This window comes from Pan troglodytes, chromosome 2, assembly GCF_028858775.2.
Source record: "Pan troglodytes isolate AG18354 chromosome 2, NHGRI_mPanTro3-v2.0_pri, whole genome shotgun sequence".
Taxonomy (NCBI): Eukaryota; Metazoa; Chordata; class Mammalia; order Primates; family Hominidae; genus Pan; species Pan troglodytes.
Genome location: NC_086015.1, coordinates 130,482,372 through 130,500,986, shown reverse-complemented (window position 1 = coordinate 130,500,986; position 18,615 = coordinate 130,482,372). Strand labels below are relative to the sequence as shown.

At 50.2% G+C, this 18,615-nt stretch overlaps 1 long non-coding RNA gene across 1 annotated transcript; it reads left to right on the top strand.

The window, feature by feature from the left end:
* Positions 1 to 1,185: 1,185 nt before the first annotated feature.
* Positions 1,186 to 10,812, top strand: LOC134809527 (uncharacterized). The gene is made up of 2 exons (XR_010155460.1): positions 1,186 to 1,367; positions 10,425 to 10,812. It is a non-coding gene; the product is annotated as an uncharacterized LOC134809527 (long non-coding RNA).
* Positions 10,813 to 18,615: the final 7,803 nt, after the last annotated feature.

The following is an 18,615-nucleotide window of genomic DNA, read 5'->3' as shown; positions in this document are numbered from 1 at the left end:
AGTGGTGTTAAACCATTACATAAATTTGAGGAGATTATATTATAATAACAAGTCTTCCAATTGATAAACATGGGCTATCTCTTCATTTATCTAGGTCTGTAAAAATAAATGGGGCATATTTAAGTGGGACATGATAGATGTGTCAGGGAAATTTTACAAATTCCTTTTTACAGTCCTTTACAACTTTTGTTAGACTTATTTCCAGTTACATTTGTAATTTTTGTTGCTACAAAAATGGTACAACATTTGTCAGTGTCTTGATGCTGTACAGAAACGCAACTGACTTTTGCATATGGATCTTATATTCAGCTACATGTCTAAGCTCTCCTAATATTGCTAGTACTTTGTGTCCAAATTCTTTTTGATTTTTCTAAAAATAAAATCATAAAATCTGCAAAGAACAAAAGATGACTCTTCAGTTTTTCCTTTCCAATCCATATGTATTCAATTTTCTTTTTCTTGTCTTATTTCACTGTCTAGGATCTCTAATATATTACAGAGTCAAAGTGGCAGCTTTGAGCATGCTTATTTTTTGCCTGATTTTAAAGAGGCTGCCTGATTTTAAAGAGTCCTCTTTGCCAGCAGCCCCTGGTGGGATTTTCCCTGGCGATCTCGTTCATGTGCATCCCTCCAATGAGGATGATGACTCCTCAAGCTGCTTTCATCCAGTGGTCCCCCTGGCCCCAAGTCATGTATCTTATGGACGACTCAAGACTTCCTTTGGACATCACATTGTTCACCATGTTCAAAGACAAGTGCATTATTGTTCCCACAGTACTACTGTTCCTGCGGCATTCCCTGTATCTGTCAACGTGTGATAAGTATAATATTTGGGCTTTGACCTCAGTTCCTGACACTGAGCACCTAAGGTAATACAATAAATTATTTTGTTTTGTGTCCCCAGTTCCTGCCACAGAGCTTCTAGGACCTTGAGTTTCCTAAGTGATAGAGGTGATAGGAGTGTCTCTTGTTATTCATAGCAAGCCACTTTCAACCGTATTTGAGTTTATGCTAACAACGTGAATAGCCTCAGGATGGAGAGGGACTGGTTGCCAGGGGAACCAAGGCTGTGATTAGAAGGTTGGAACTTTCAGCCCCACCCCCAGATCTCCAAGGAGAGAAGACTAGAGATTGACCTAATCATGAGTGACCAGTGATCTAATCAATTATGTCTATGTAATGGAACCTCCACAAAAACCCTAAATGGAGTTCAAAGAGCTTCCAGGTTAGTGAATGCATCCATATGACAGGAGCATGGTGCACCCCAGACTCCAAGGGGACAGAAGCTCCTGTGCTTGGGACTCTTCTCAGCCTAGCCCTATGTACCTCTTCCTCTGGATGTTCATTTCTATCCTTCATACGTAATAGTAAGTAAAGCGTTTCAGAGTTCTGTGAACCATCCTAGCAAATTATTGAACCTGAGGAGGGAGTCATGGAAATCTCCAATTTGCAGCCTAGTTGGGTGACTTGCAATGGATATCTGAAATAGGAGCAGGATTATGGGACTGAGCCTTTCACCTGGTGGGTCTGCACTAACTTCCAGTAGTCAGTGTCAGAATGAAATTACATGGTAGGACACTGTATTAGTCTGTACTCACATTTCTATAAAGAACCACCTGAGACTGGTAAATTTATGAGGAAAAGAGGTTTAATTCACCCACAGTTCCACAGGCTGTACAGGAAGCATGGTTGGGAAGCCTCAGGAAACTTACAATCATGGTGGAAGGTGAAGGGGAAGCAAGCATGCCTTACCATGGTGGAGCAGGACAGCTTGAATGGGGAAGGGCTACACACTTTTAAACAACCAGATCTTGTGGGCACTCACTCACTATCACGAGAACAGCAATGGGGAAATCTGCTCCCATGATCCAATTGCCTCCCACCAGGTACCCCCCACAACACTGGAGATTATAATTCAACATGAGATTTGGGTGGGGACGCAGAGCCAAACAATATCAGACACCCAGTTGATGTCTGCAGAAAACTGGAGAATTGCTTGCTGTGAAAAACCCACATATTTATTTGGTGTCAGAAGTATTGTGAGCAGAAAAAGAGTTTTTATTTACAGTTCCTCCCCCACCCACCCAGAAACCTTGCCATTGCCCCCATTCCCTCTCTTTAGTCACCAACATCCCATATACTCTACGTCCAAAGGAGATCTTAAAGGTGTCCACTTCTCCCTCTTCCTACTGTGAATTCACCACACCTTCCCTGCATCAGGCACCAGCACCTTCCTCCTGGGTCAAAGCTACATCCCTCCAACTTGTCTCCTTGCCATCACTTTGCCTCTCCCAATTTCTTCCCCACCGTTTGGTTGAATAATGCTTTCTAAAATACATAGAATAGCAAACCTCTCCCTAGCCCCAAAGCCTTTAATTCTTGTTCCTCTTGAAGTGTCTACAAAGGAACTTCTCAAGCCCAGCCTGCTAGATTATCCACCCTTTCTTTCTCCACGGCCCCCTCCCTAGGGGATCTCACTGAGGCACGCACCCTGCATAGACCAGGGTGTAACAGACCCCTTACAGCTCTAGTCTATTACTTAAGCCCTGACTTGTGTCCACATAATGTGAACTCACCTGCTCTACCACTCCTTGGAAAAGACTGACAGAAGGCACCAATGAAAGGAGAAGATGCTTAACATGTTGCCTGGCATCTGTAAATATTGGCCACAAGCAGTTCTCACAAGAATCCTGAGCGAGGTTACCTTTTTTTCTTTTTTTTCAGCAGCCCAAACTGAGGCCAGTGGGTTGAAGGGATAACTGGAAAGCAGGAACAGGGAGGGGCAGGTGGTTCCTGCTGCGGAGTGAAATCTCACATGTGGGAAGGTGGGAATGCCATTAGTCTCTGCCACAAGGGGCTGTGGGAGGTGGCTGGGAAACAGCTACAGGCCCTTCACTGACCCCACTCAGGGCCAGGGACCAGCAAGGGAGAGCTTGTTCCCTCTCCCAGCACTCTGTTCTCTCCCCTCTCCCACTGGCCTCCCTATCTGCTGACATCGTCCTGGGATGGGCATGGTCTTCATGGTCCTACAGACCTGGGCCTGCATCCTGGCCCTGCCCTGGGCCTATCATGTACTCAGCTCATTGCTAAACACAGCAGTGCCCGGCCTCCTTGTCCCCACCGACAGCTACTATGATGGTGCCAACTTTAGGGCAGGAGGGGAACCCTCTCTTTGTCTTAAGCATCATCCTCTGCTCCAGGGTGGGCCCTGCTCTGGCACTTGGGAAGGCAGTGTTATTTCCCGTTCCTGTGCAGGGCCCTGCCTGCCTTCTCCCGGCTGCCGCTACCGCTTCCTCTCATTAAAACGTCCTCCTGCCCACGGGCGGCCCCTTCCTGCACTCTTAAGCTGCCTGTCCCTGTCTGCTCAGTGAAGTGGGCAGGCTGGATTATTAATAGTAACATTAATAACCCACATTTATTGAACACTTATGGTGTACTTGGCTTTGTGCTGAGCACCTTAAATGCATCATCTCAATTGCTCCGTGCCCCGCAAGCTGCCCTAGCACTCGTTTTCTTGTAAGAGTCTTTAGAATTCATGAGACTCCGGTTTTCACTCTTGAGCACATAGAACTCCAGAGAGAACACGCTGCTGGCCCAAGGTCACCTGGCAACTTGATAGTGAGAAACATTCTGTGCAATGGGCACAGCCACTCCTGCTTCCGAGACAAGCTGCCAAGTACCTCTCACTGTGCCTGGCGCTGCACTGAAGCCAGCACTCAGGGAGCTGCATCCCCCGGCTCCTTACCCTGCTGTGCCTGCTCCTCCTGCCAGACCTTGGGCCTGCCCTGGGCCCTCTGAGAAGAGTGTCTGGCTGTGGCATACATAGCTGAGGTCAGCCCAAGGCTACAGCAAGGCCAAGTTCAGGCAATGATCAGAGTGTGGCTTGGTGTGGGGCCAGGGTTGGCCATCAGGGTCTGCCTAGTGCCAGGGGTCAGTATGGTTAGTTAAAAGGTCAAGGTGGGCTGAGGCCAAGGGTTAAGACCATGGCTGCCAGAAGCTAATATATGGCTGGTGTCAAAGTCAAGGTGTAGTCAGGAGTAGGGGTCAGTATGTGCCTGGGTTCAGGAGTCGGTCTGTGGCTGAGTCAAGTGTCAGTGTGGAGCTGGGATCAAGAGTCAATAGGTGGCCAGCTACCTTCAGAAAGCTGCACTCCTCCCAGACCCTTTTCCTGGCCCATCTGCTCCACCCAGCCTCCCCTGTGTCCCCAACTGCGAAGGAAGGTGCTGAAAGGAGCATAGCGTGAGGCAATGAAGGCCAATCTGATGGGAAGCTGGCTGACAGCAGGACTGTCCAGGGGGCCCTAGGGCTGATCCTGGAGCAGGAAAGACTTGGAGCTGGAGGAGCAGGGGGACCTAAGGAGTCCATCCTGCCCCTCCCTCTGTGCCCTGGCCCTGCTGCTCCCTCTGCCACTGAGTTGCAGCTCCAGCCTCACCCCTGTACCTGCCATCCATAGGGCCTCTCCAGGGGCCAGTAAGACAAAGTCAGTCTGCTCAGGCTGCACCCAAGGGGGATGTTCTTGGGGTGGATGCCCTTCCTGTGGAGCCGTAGCTCCCACCACCCATGCAACATGGCTAGGGCCCGAGGCCTCCGTGGGGCTCCAAGGAGAACGCCCACTTTCCCCTCCTTCCCTCCTATGCTTATGCCCCTGCTGCTCTCCCCAGCAGGACGCTTCCCTGCCCCAAAGTGGAAACCCTCAAAGCCCAGTTCCCATACCTCCTCCTTTCTGGAGCCTACATGGAAACTCTCTTCTTTCCTCAAAGCCCAGCTCCTATACCTCCTCCTTTCTGGAGCCTACCTGGAAACCCTCTTCATTCCTCAAAGCCCAGCTCCGACACCTAACTCCCCTCCAAATTGGCTTCCTGGGCTGCTCACACTGTCTCATCCGTGCAGGCTGGAGCCTCTGAGGATACTCGGGACAAGGTTAGGCAGGTCACAGGTCTGCATTAGGGAACAGTGCATCCCTCTTTAGGAGAAAGTTCTTTTTTGCCACATCTCAGAGAAGGGCTCCGGGCCACTGCTGTGTGGTCCCACCTTCCTCACAGTTGTGAGTCACTCTATTTAAAGAAAGAGGGAGGAAAGGGTGGGCTCAGAGCCAATGGGATGGAGGTGCTGCTCTGAGGCACCCAGCTGTAAGATTCCAAGTCCCAGAAGCCAGACTTCAGCCCCATGAGCTGCCTGGGCGATGCCCACCCTGCCCAGAGCTTGTCTTTGTTGTCATGGTATTCATGTTGTATTTAGAGCTCCTTTCTCTTTTTCACCTGTGGCAGTTGATGCTGCTTCTTTCTGAATAACAGTCCTGTAAAATGTCCTTTTTAAATGCCACAAGAGGTCGGAGTGGGTGCAGTGCAATGGAGCTGACCTGTTTGCTGGGAAGCCCTGGCAGTCTGCTTTCCTGTAGCTGTGGCTTGTCTGCCCCGGGCCTCACAGCCTGCAGGAGAGTTGGACTCATTAAAAATAATTGCCTGGCCGGAGTGATGAGTTCCCTCGGCAGCACCCGCTCCAGCCAACTCTGGCTTCCTTGGCAGGCGCCCTCCCCTTGTCCAGGGCTGCCCTGCTGCTGCTGCCACAAAGCAGAAACCCAGTGGCCCCTGGGAACCTTCACTGGAGGTGAGGGGGGGACCTGGGGTTGGAGTCCATCGGGTAAGGAGAGGAAGCAAAGGCCGTGCAGTCCCAGGCACTCTGGCTCTGGCACAATTCTGTGGGGCTGAAGGGGTCACTCCCATGTTGCTGGTGGAGAAAGCAGGGTTCAGAGAGGTGCAGGGCTTGGAGACACACAGCTGTGGAGGGCACATGGCTGTGTCTGGGCGCCTGGGGCAGAGCCAGAGGCCAGGGATGGGGGGCTCATGCCAGGTGTGCTGGGTGGGGGGTGGGCAGCTGGACCTCAACAGGTCAGGGCTTCCAGGTCACTGCACCTGGACCAGGTGGGAGACAGGGCCATAGCCACATGCTGGCCATTGCAACCTAGAGGTCTGGACAGGGATACTGAGGCAGGAGCCTAGTGCAGTTGGGCAGCAGAGGCCCCAGGGTTCCCAGAGGCCAAAGGGACATTAGACCCATAGCACAAGGCCTGATGCCAGGTGACCCACATCCTGCCTGCCCTGGCCAGGTGGCAGCTGGACACTGTTTAAATGCCTCTGCCACCTGGCCCTGAAACTTACTGCTGTCATGGGAACCAAGAACTCTCTTGGTGTTTGGGCAGGCGTGGCCACCTGCTGGATGTGACCCCGGGAATGCCAAACAGGTCTTCCTGCTCCAAACACGCACACAGAATGGTGTCCCCCTAAATCCACACGTTGGAGCCCTCACCCCCAGTGCGGCTTCTAAGGAAGTAATGAAGGTTAAATGAGGCCTTAAGGGTGGGGCCCTGATCTGAGAGGATCAGTGTCCCCATAAGAAGAGACACCAGGGAGCATGCTGTCCCCACACATGCACAAAGAAGATGCCCTGTGAGCACACAGTGAGGTGGCCATCTGCAAGCCAAGGGGAGAGACCTTGCCAGACACTGTCCCTGTCAGCACCTTGATCTTGGACTTTCAGCCTCCAGAACTGTGACAAATGAACCTGTTGTTTAAGTCCCCCAGCCCGTACACACATGCACACACACACACACACACACACGCGAACAGTTCTCTAGGGGTGCGAACACACATGAAGTCTTTTCCTGTGTCCCTCAGCTGGGGGGGTCCCCTTTTGGAGAGGGCCCATGAGTTGAGAGGCAGGGGTTGCGGAGGTCACATCACACCTAGAGGGGCCTGAGCCAGAATCCCAGAAGGGGATGTTCCTTTCCAAGCTGCGTACAGGGACTTTGGCAACTTACCATTTGGGTCTCAGTTGCCTTATTTATAAACAGGGATAAAACTCATCTCTAAAGGTGCAACTCACATGAGCAATGCTTTCAAAATGCTCCACCCTGCACAGAGCATGTGAGGCATGGACACTGTAATTTGTTAATTATATGAGCATCCTAATGATGAGAGGGTAGACTGAGAAGAGATGCACAGACAGGACAGTGCTGCATGTGAAGGCCACCCAGACTGAGGAGGGGAGAGCAGGGAGGGAAGCATGGGTGGCTGGAATTGGGGTGAGCAAGGAAGGGATGGGGCCCTTCCTGTGGATCAGCACACATTTACTTAAAGACTGCGAGGGCTCAGCACCTAGCAGTGGCCTTGGGGAGGCCCACCTCTCAGTGGCTGGGGACAGCTTCAGCTCCTTGACTGTGAGATCTGGGGAAAGATGGGAATCAGGCTGGTCTAGCCTGGCCTCTGTGCATCTTCTGTTTCTCCTGCCTCATATCCGTGCAGCATGAGCCATCATACACAGAATGTACAGGGTAGTGCACAAACGACCTTGGCAGCAGAGGTCAGAGCTGGCGGGGACCCAGGTTCTAGCTGGATGTACCTTGGAACCACCCACTTGCGGGGGGGGTGGGCTCTAAGAGCCACGAGGTCTGAGCTGCAACCCTAGAGAACCTGCTGCATGTGTAACTGTGTTTATGCCATACACAGCTGACTGTGAGCCGACAAAGTCCTATTAGGGTTAGCCACTGTCAGTGCATGTTAACAAAAGGAACAATTCACTGGGAAGACATTAAAATCTTGAACTTGTATGCACAGAATAATAGGAAAACATAACCACTAAACACATGACGGCCTGTTCCACTGCACTAATAATAAAAGGCCAATGGAAAGAGTGTTGGCCTGAGACTTTCACATCTTGGTGTGCAAAGTGTAAAAAGAGTGGATGCTGCTCTCTATACATACTCATGTGTTGAGGGGATGACATCAATTGGCATAACCTGTGGGGAAGCCAAGTCTATCAGATTAAAACTTGCATACTGTGCCTTGGCGATCCCTCTTGTGTATGCAAAATAGTCTGTTAAGTCAGGCAGATCTAATGTGTGGCATATCTGGACAGTGGGTTCTGGGACCCATGTGGGCTTTTTCCTCTGTGCGGGTCTCCAGGAGTCACCACGACAGGTTAGGCTGGGCTCCCAACACACCCTCAGCTGCCAGCTCTGGAGAGGGAGGTCAGAGCAGGCTGAGAGGGTGGTGGCATCCTCAGTAGGCACAGCTGATGCTTCACACTGATGGCTGCCAGGAGGAGAGGGAGCCCTGAAAGTCACAGGGGAAGGAGGCAGGATGGTGTTTCCACACAGCAGGGCTTGGGCATGTTTCTATCGCTGGGAAGAAGCCAGCAAGAGCAGGGTGGAGCAGGAGGGGTTATTCACTCCTTCCACGTCCTAGGCCGAGAGAGGGAGGCAGCAGGAATTGCTTTGTCCGGAAGAGGAATACTTCCCTATGAGAAAGTGTGGGGTGAGGACCTGTCCTCCCAGATCTCAGGGAGATGCTGACTGGGCCATCCTGCTTCCCAGGCCCGGCCACCACTCCAAGAATTTCACCAAACCCCTGTTTGCCTTCCTCTGCCAGAGCTGCCTTCTGTTGCAGGCCAACAAATTCCCTGACTGATCCAGAGCACAAGATCAAAGGCAGGGTAGAGGCAGCTGGCCAGGCCTTTCCCAGGATGCCGCGTCTGCCTGCTACCAGGGACAGCTTTGCTCCCCTGCACCCTGTGCCACTGTGCCTATGAATGAGCCTCCCCCTTTTTTCAATAATCATATTTTTAAATTTCTAAAATCTCTAATTAGTTCTTTAATATATAACTGCTAATTCTTATTTAGACAGTGATATCCTTCCTTATCTCTGAGGATAGCAATTTCCAATTTCATAAAATAATTCCTGCTCTGCTTGCTCTGTTAAAGCTGGCTCTTTGGGTAAAGCCTTTCCATTAGTCTGATCCATCATTTTCCTCCATGGCCCTCTCAGCGGCTGTATCTTCACTGTGAACGTCCCAGGCCCTGCCCACCCAGGGGGTGGTTTTCCTCTTTAATCTGACCCAGCTCCTCTCTTATTTTCAAGGAATTCACACATTGGCCCACCGAATGTGGCTGTTCTTGTTTTAGACTGTGTATTTGTTAGATTGTTTTCACATTTTTGAAAAACCGCTTTGTGGATTTAGCATGGGAGAGGAGATGGCACCATGTTCCAAGCCCATCGCGCAGGATGGGAATTGGATCCATGGCTTGTAATGTCACTCATCATGATCTGTCCCATTTTTGTTCTACTTCTATAGCAAACATAAATGTGGTCTTCTTCAAAGATATCATCTAACTGGTGATCTACATTCTATAGGAAAACAATTGATTTTGAGTATATTGCTATTGTGTTCAGCCACTTGACTGAAGACCTTCAATCAATTATGATTAGCTTATCACTTAATTATCTGTATAAGAATTAGATTAGGCAGCAACTAGACAGACCCAAAATGTGAATGACTTACACAAAAGCCCAAAGGAGTGGCCCAAGGTCAGCACAGCGGGCTCTCCACGATATCCCCATGTTCCTTCAAGCTCATTGTCCTCCCCTCCAGGATGTGGCCCTTGCCTGCATAGTGCAAGGTGGGCAGCTGCAGCCATCAAGTAAGCTCCGGGCTGCAGCACCGAGGAGAAGAAAGAGGAGGAAAAGGGTGGAGCATGACTTTAAGGAGGTTTCCGGGAAGCTGCCACATGGCCACACATAGCTGTGAGTGGGGAAATGTTATTTTCCTCCAGGTGGCCATGCTAAACACAAGATTTGATCACTACGAAACAAGGAGGGAAGGGATATCAGCAGACAATTAGCTGTCTCTGCCATGATTCATTGACAAATAATAACTGTTTTACCTCCCCACTTTAAAGACCAGTGCCTCCTATATTTGTTCCGGAGACGAGAGACGATGGTGTGCATGATGACCTCTTCAAAGCCCAGTGGTCACTAGGTCCTCGTCACTCCTCCATGTGTGCACCCCACACAGGGAAATGAAACAGAAAGGAGATATGTTTTGGGAGCTGTCCAAGGAGACTTGCTGCGGGGCTGGATGGGAGAGGTGAGGCTGAAGGACAGAGGCTGACTCTCCTCGGTCTCTCCACGTGCATGACCAAGGGGAGACACGGCTTCAGCCAAGTCTGGGGAGACAGGAGGAGCCGCAGGCAGTGAGGGAGGGTCTGAGTTCAGTGTTTACCAGCAGAACTTGGGATGTTTTTCAGAGAAGATGTTTCCCAGAGATCACCGACAGAACAGGAGCTGGAGCAGGGCTGCTGGCCTCACATGGCCGCTGCGTCTGGGCCTCCCCCTCACCTCCTGTTTCCCATCCCCAGTGGACCCCTGATGATACTGGGTCCCAAGGGTCAGCCCCTCAAGAGGGGCCCCTTCTGTGCCTTCCTCACTGACAATGCACAGGCTTTCTGGACCCCAAGACCAGCTCAGAACCTGCACATAGTAGGTGCTCAGGAAAATTTGCCATTGGAGCAAATAAGGACAGAGAAGAGGAATAGAGTGTTGAGTCTTGACAGACCCAAAGAGCCATACATTTCTCCCTTGTCCCTACAGGACCCTGAAAACCCCCAAAGCAGGAGTAACAGCTAACACTTATTGACTGGAATCTGAGCTCACTAAGAGCCTCCATCCTGGAGTTGCTGGCTCTGTCACCGCTGAGATGAGTCTGCATGTCCTGCAGTTTTGACTTCAAACCAACATCTGTGGTCAGCTCTCCACTCCCTGCCAATACAGCCGGCACTGTTCTGACAGCAGTCACTAAGCTTGAGGTTCAGTCGCACTGGGGGTGTGTACCGGGGGCCCTGTTGAATGGGTTTTCTAGGAGACTCATGGCCTATATTTTAACTCACACTATCACAAATGTGCCCTCTGAATGTGGTGAACATCTACCAAGCCAGTTTCACATAAGGTCTTGGGTAAGCTCATAAACAATGCAAGAATCCTCTTATTTATTTGAGTCTCTCATTTAATCCCAGGATGACTGAAGAGATGGGTGACTTATATAGAACAAAATATTGGTGTTCCATGTCCACATGAGAGGTGGACAAGAGGCCCTCGGGGGACAGGACAGGCCTCTCAGTAAGCAAGACAAGGAGAGATGCGGGCAGGTTTCCTAGAGGGAATTTCTAAGCAGATTCTAGATGGCTGGATTAGGCTGGATGTAGTAGAAACAAGAAAGGCATTCCAGGGTGAGGGGACAGCATGTGGAAGGCATGGGGTTAAGGGGGTGAGCTCACTCTCTGAGCCCTGTGTGTCCTTCCCTCCTACTAGGGGCGGTGAACCAGGACTTTGTACCTCAGGACACATCTTTTTCAAAACTCTGGGGGGACTCACATTGATTGGGTCTTCATTAGAACCTCCATCCTTGAGTGTTAGTGGGAGTTTGGCTGGGGGCTTCATCAACCCCAAACAACAAGCTTTGCAGGGGGTGAGGGAGCAGGCCTGGATTTGGGGTCGGGATTAGGGATTGGGCAGATGTGAGAGTGCTGGGCTAGAGCGGGTTATCTGACGCTGGACAAGCTCAGGGCCTGGGGGTGGGCTGGGGAGGGAGGTCCCAGGTCTGGATAATACCCAGAGGCTGGCCTCCTAAAGGGAATTCCAGGCCTGGGTCGGAGGGACGCCCCACATGGTATGTCTCCCGCATGGCAAGGAGAGGAGCCACAGCAATTCCTTGTTACAGCCCTTAAGACAGAAGGCCCTGGAGCTGGTCCCCCACCACCCGCTCAGAGCCTACTGCCCTGACAGCTGGAGGCTGGGGGCTGATGGGGCAGGACCAGAGGCCTGAGTCTTTGTGGAAGTCTGGAGCCCTGAGGAGGGCCGGTTCTGTGCACCGGCCCGTGCCCTGCCCAAACAGACTTCTGCAAAGTGACCTGGTTCCAAATGGCATCTCCACTCCAGGGAACACACCCAGCTTTCTGTGGAGAGAACAGAGGTGAGAAAACGAGGAGGAACAGACACCTGCTCAGGAGGAACAAAGGGCCTGCTCAGCAGGGGAGCCAGCTGTCAAGGGCCAGGAGAATCTTGGGGAAGTTCTAGCACCTTCCACCTCCCACGTGGGCATGTTCTGGGAGCACTTCTGCTTACTTGAGTTGACTCAGCTTCCCTGAGCTGGGGTTACTCTGCCCAAATGCCAGGTGAGGAAACCAAGGCTTAGACAGGCTCACTCATAGACCAGGACGATCTGCATCAATGTTTTGTAGGTGGCAGCAGAGGGACTGGACCTGGGACCCAGGAAAGGGCAAGGAGCAGAGGGGACTGCCCTGCTCAGCAACCCCCAACCCAGGTGGGAGGGATTGGGGAGGTAGGGGTGTTGGGGGGGACGCTGTACAGGTGTGCAGCGGGGAGAGGGGAAAGGAGCAGAGCTGGGGCAAAGGGAGGGGGTATTGTGGTGGATGGTGAATCCACGTAGGGAAGGAGAGGGCACAGAAAGTCTGGCAGGCCCAGGTCTAACCCCCATTGGTTATCAGAAAGGTTGGAATCGGGGGCTCATGGGAGTGATCTGGCAAACAGACGCTTAGGGATGGGTCGAGTTGAGGCAAAGGGCAGGGCTGTTAACAAGGGCAAACCCCCCAAGGGCAGGGTGGCCTGGGAGGAGGCGGGGCAGGGCTCTGCAGGAGGATGGAAGGAGAAGGAGAAGATAGCATGAAGAATGAATGCTGGCTGGATCTTCCATGGGCTGTGGACTGTGGAAACCCTGAGGTGGCCAAACCCACTGCCATGTGACAGGAACAAGCTGCCCCACCCACCAGAACAGGGCTGAGCACACAGACTCAGTTCAGGAATCAGAGAACAGAATTACCCTTTGCACATCTGAGCGCCTAGGAAATGTGAACCTGCTTCAGATTCGGAACGTAGTGGGATAAATCTTTTTGCAAAACTATTCAGAAACAAACAACTTGAAAAAGAAAAGGACTGTGCATGATGGGAAGGCTTTTTTGCAATGTCACCAAAGGCAGAACCACTGAAGAAAAATTGATGTGATGACAAAAAAAAAAAAAGTTTAAACATCTGCATGCCAAAAAAAAAAAAAAAAAAGCATCAAAAGAAAAACTGGAAACAGAAAAGCAAAATAAAAACATAGACTATGTAGAGCCAAGCCAGGAGAAGACTCACAAAGGCCGATGGACGCATGGAAAGCTGTTAACTTCAAGAATAATTAAAGAAACTCAAATCAAAGTTAGAGGGTGATGTTATCTTTGTCCGTCAGATTGGCAGATTCCAGGGTTCAGCAGGTGGGGCTCCAGGCCCTGGGGAAAGCACATGCCCATGGGTGGCTAGCGGGACTAACTTGGAAGGGAGAGCCACTTGGAAACTTCTCTCAAATTCAAGATGTCTATTTCCCTTGGCCCCGCTATTCTGCTTCCTTTTCCAAGATGAATTAACTGAAAAAAGGAAATTTACTGAGGTCGGGGGCTTTTGAATTAACTCCAGGGGGACGGGCTTTGTAGTGCGAGCTGGTTTGTGGAGCTGTACGGGGAAGGAGAGAGCGGTGCCTCTGAGGTGCACACATCCCCTGGCCCCATCAGATCCATGCCCAGGTGAGGGGCTCAGAGGCCCTTGTCTTGCCAGGTTGTGCCTGTGAGGAGAGAGTCCCAGGGGACAGGGCAGAGAGGATGCCCTGTTGTAAGGAAGGAGGTGGCAAATGAAATTTTCAGTCCCATCAGAAAAGAATTAGTGGTGGGGAGAGGGTGGGAAGAGCAGGACTGGATTTGGATTAGGCGGAAGAGCTGCTATGAATCCTGGATCCAGGGGAGGTGATTGGACAGCCTTCCCCGGGGGAAGTCCAGCCCTTCTCACCGGGAATCGAAGAAGAAGGAAGGAGGTCGACACACTAGGGGAAGCCAAGCTGATGTGGAGGGGGCCCCAGCAGGTGGGCCTGAGGCCCTGTGCCCCAGCAGAAGGACTGTTCCAGCCACAGGTCCCTTGTTTCCTCCCACATCCCACCAGGAGAACTCAGCCCAGTCCTGGGGCTCTCAGAAGCCAGCCAGCCATGGGGACCCAGCAGCTGCCTCTCTCAAGGTAGCCACTTCTGTCACCTGGTGGGTGGGACAGCAGCTGCTCCCCTCTGGAAGGATTCAGTGTCTCCATTTCTTTTTCTTTTTTTTTCTTTCTTTTCCTTTTTTTTTTTTTTTTTTTTTTTTGTGAGACGGAGTCTTGCTCTGTTGCCAGGTTGGAGTGCAGTGGCGTGATCTCGGCTCACGGGTTCAAGTGATTCTCCTGCCTCAGCCTCCCAAGTAGCTGGGATTACAACCATGTGCCACCACACCCAGCTAATTTTTGTATTTTTAGTAGAGACAGGGTTTCACCATGTTGGCCAGGATGGTCTCGATCTCCTGACCTCGTGATCCACCCACCTCAGCCTCCCAAAGTGCTGGAATTACAGGCGTGAGCCACCATGCCTGGCCCAGTGTCTTCATTTCTAACATGAAGTTGGGCCAGGCCATGATTCAATTAAGCCATGGTTGTGTCCTCCCCAGTTCGTAGCTAATTGTAAACTGTACTGAGGGAAAGGCTGTGTGGGAACCCTGGGCTGGCCTGGATATGACGGAGGTTCCTGGCATGCTCAGGAGATGCCTGAGGGGCAGGGCAACAAACAAACCTTCCAGCTGGGCCTGTGGTGCTGGTGAGACTCAGCCAACCTGCTGCAAACTGTGGCTGCACCCACTTCTAGTGGGGGCCTTTGGAGTGTAACCTCATCTCCATGCAGCTCATCTGAAGCCTGGATGACAGAGCCCCACCTGCTGGGGAAGCGTGGGCTCTTCTGGGTACAGGCCACAGGAAGGGACATGTTTCCATTTCACTTCATATACTTCTGTCTACTTCATCCATAAGCGTGCACTGCTTTTATAATTAAAACCTTGAATAAAGATTTTTTTTTAAGAAAGGACAAAAACAAAAACCAGGGCATGGCATAAGAAGCAAACTATTATTACTAATATTAATAATGATTATGATAATATTATTAATAATAATAAAGATCATCATTGCTAGCACTGTCATTCCCTACAACGTCATGGTATGATTATTGTCAGACGAGCTTTGCCATCCTCTGAGCTGGGTCAGCGAGGCTTTGGATTCCCAGGAGCCCAGCTTGCCTTGAATCTGCAGCTGGGCTGTATGTCTACCGTGCAGAGGAGCTGAGGGAAAAGGATGGCTGTCATTGTTCTGGACACAGAGCCTGCAGGGAAGGAAGTGAGTGGAGGGCAGCTGTGACTGAGTGACTGAAGAAGCAGAAAGAATAGGAGAAGCAGGGGGTCGATGTTCCTTTGACAATTCCCCCCTTGGAGATGCCAAGGGGGCTGTAAGAGCCCTAACCCAGGAAGGTCCACGTCGGGGCAGGTCCTGGTGTCTGGGATCCAGCCTGTCCTCACCCCTTTTCAGCAGTGTCTCCAGCCCCCGCCCCCACATACCAGGAGCTGCTCTGGAGCTCACGCAGTGGTGTGTGTGTTCCAGCTGGGTAATAACGTGTTCTCTCTTCTGTGCTCAGAGAACAAAGCAGATCTGTGTGAGGGCTGCTGAGGGGGCCCGGCTTGTGCCTCCTGCTTCCAGGTGACTGGTGCAGATAGAGTGGGGAGGGCTGAGTTCACCAAAGAGGTGGGGTGGGATAGGATCCTGGGGTGGGAGCTGGGTTATGGAAGTGGGTCAGGGAAGGGCAGGGAACAGCCTGTGCAGAGACCCTGAGGAAAAAAGGAGGCTGAGCCCTTGAACCTGAGGCTGGACTGTGCTGGGCAGGTCTGGTGGGCACCAGCAGGGTTGAGAAGGGATGGGCTGGGGGAGGGAGCAGGACTTGGGCCCTGAGAGCCCTGGGAAGCCATTGACGGTATTTAAACCCAAGGAGTGACCAATTTTCCAGTTCTACAACATCTCCAGGGCTGAGGAGAGTGGGCCAGGGCAGGGATGATAGGACAGTGAAAAGGCTAGATGAGAGAGAATTTAATCATCGGGAGTTGGGGCTGGCCTGGACAAGTTGGGAGACAGGGGCACCGGCAAGATGGACCAAATGTATGGAAGATGGAGGGGCACCCAGTCCCGCTGCAAAGGCTGTTGCTCAGACTCGTGAGACCAGGTCATGGGGAACTTGTGAGATTTCCATTGAGAATTCACCTGCCTGGCGAAAGACTAGAGAGACACAAGACACAGGCCGGGAAGCCCTGATATCATATACTTAATCCTCCCCAAACTCACAAATGCATTTAATACAATTCCACTTAGAAACTCAATTTGAGTTTTGAGATCTGAGCAAAATGGTTTTAAAGTTTACATAAACTAAAAACACATGCCCGCAGAATGCACAAAAAGACATTCCTTTGTACATAATAGAATGATGTTCTTTGGGGAGAGGGCAGGAGTGTAACTGAGCATCCCAGCCTCAAAAGTATTTAAAATTTTTCCCCTTTCTTGCTTTTGGCCTTGAAACACTTTGAAACGCCTCCCTTTCCACCAGGCACTTTCATGAACAATGTTCACTTATCTAATTATGTGCTTGCTTAGAAATTCCAGGGGCCAGTTTGGAAACAAACCAGGCAGAGTGGACCAGGTGCAGAATCTTCCTGCTTAGTAGGGTTAGGAAGAGTGAGCCCACCACTATGGTGCTGAGGTCACCAGGATGATGCAAACTGGACCCCCAAATAGGCAATTACTCAAGATAACCATAGGAACAGACATGCAGCCCTGCACCCTCCTACATATCTCCACACCTTTTCCTTCTTAAACCCCTCACTCTGACCAGAAGGCAGAGATGGTTCTTTTGAGGCTTGAGCCCAGCCATTCTTCCATCTCTTAGCATTTGACCAGTAAAAGCTGCTTTCCTTCCACCACACTTCTCATGCTTTGACTTCTGGGTGGTGAACAGCTGGACATGAGCCATTTATAAACTCAGTGCCCCATGTAAGGAGCTGTGTGTTTTGAGCGGCTCAGCCTGTACATCTGGCTTCCAACTAGTGGAGCAATTGGCTGTGGCAGTGCCAGGGCTCACCCACTTATATTACCAGGAAGGGCAGGGGTTACTTGCAAATGCCAGCTGCTCATGGCCAGCTGACCCTGCCACTGGGACTTTGGGGAATTCCCAGCAGCTGCTGAAACCACCTTTATCTCAAGGATCTTCCCTTCCCTCCTCTTCTTGGCATCAGCTGCTGTCCCTCTGTCTCAAGGAAAGCAGCATCTGGGAAGTCGACAGACTTCAAGGACTGGGTAAGTCAACTACAGTGCACCTGGAAATCCTCTGTCTCTGCCCTCTGGGCTCTCCAGCTATCTACAGTAGTATTGGTCATCTGTGCTGCCATCTTGGCCTCTGTGCCATCTAGACCTAACACAGGTTAGTCTGTGGTGCCTTTTGGGCCTCTGTGAAGTCTGGACCCAACACAGGTCATCTGTGGTGCCATCTGGGTTTGAGACAAGATCTCAGGACTTTTCCCCAGCCTCCCTTCTTCAGGGAGCAGTTTGGAGTCCCCTGTCTGCATCTGCATCTGTGTTTGTGTCTCTGTTTATTGTTACCCCTCTCTTTGAGGGTGCTTTGGCATGGTCTGCATCCCACCAGCAAAGACTAAGTCAGAAAGTAGCAAGATGGATTGCTGCTCTCCTCCCTAGGGGAGAAACAGTTTCCAACATCCCAGCCCTGGATTTTGTCATCGTCTCCAGGACTCTAGTGTACTTCCTGTATCTGTGTCAAGCTTTGTAGGGGGAGAAAGCATGTGAACTCTTTTCTAGACTATCTGGGACTTGAGCTGGTTACATATTATAGCCAGTTTCTGTGCACATTTTACACTGATAGGCAAATGACAGTAAAGAAAATCCAGAGCTCAAATGGTTAACATGGAACTATAAAGGTAAGCAGAGTCTTCTAAAGCTCTCTATCTACTTCTCTCTGCCTGCTTTGAATGTGCTGGCTGCTTTCAACATGCTGTTATGAAGCTGCTGCTACTGAAATGAAGCTTACTATTTGAAGGTTACTTGGAGATTTTGTTTTTCTTATAAAGTTTATCCACTATGGCTAAAATGGAAACATTAGAAAATCATTTGAAACTGAATGAATAAAAAGGTAAACAAGGTTTTTAGAACAAAATTGCTGTAGAGACTGCTTTATCCAAATTTTGGTTCACAGTTTCTTAGATCAGGGCAAATGAGGTTTAGCCATATGACCAGGTTCGAGTTTCATCAGAAAGATAATTTGGACCCAGCTATCTTTTATCAGGTGGTAAGTATGTATTGTTATCTTATGGCTAGAGTTCCCAGGTAACAGCTATTGGATTCTTGTTTGTGCATATATGTATAGGTGTTTGGATATATTTGTATATAGGTACATGTATTATGTTATATGTTGTATCTAGCATTCTACCAAATTGGTTTATAAGTAAATGACTACTCATAAATTAACTCCAAATGCTTTTCAAGTTCATGTGAATCTTTAGTAAATACACCTGGTTTTAAAATCACTGATAAAAATAGAAATGTCTTCAGAATTGTCAGCATAAATTTTCATGTGAGCTTATTGACCACATGGTTTTATATTTGTCTCTGTCTATATATTAAGGTATCATGGTTTGACATAAAGGTTATAAGACTATAAAGCCATCCAGAAACAGAATGATCTTTGTTTTTGTGATTTTTTTGACAAATAAGACTAATTAAGATTCTTGGTTCAAGGCAAACAGTGAATCTTTTGAGTTATCAGCAAAATGTGTTTAAGGTTCTTAAGTGTTCACCTGTTATTCAGACTTTTTAAATGGCTAACAATAAAAAACTTGAA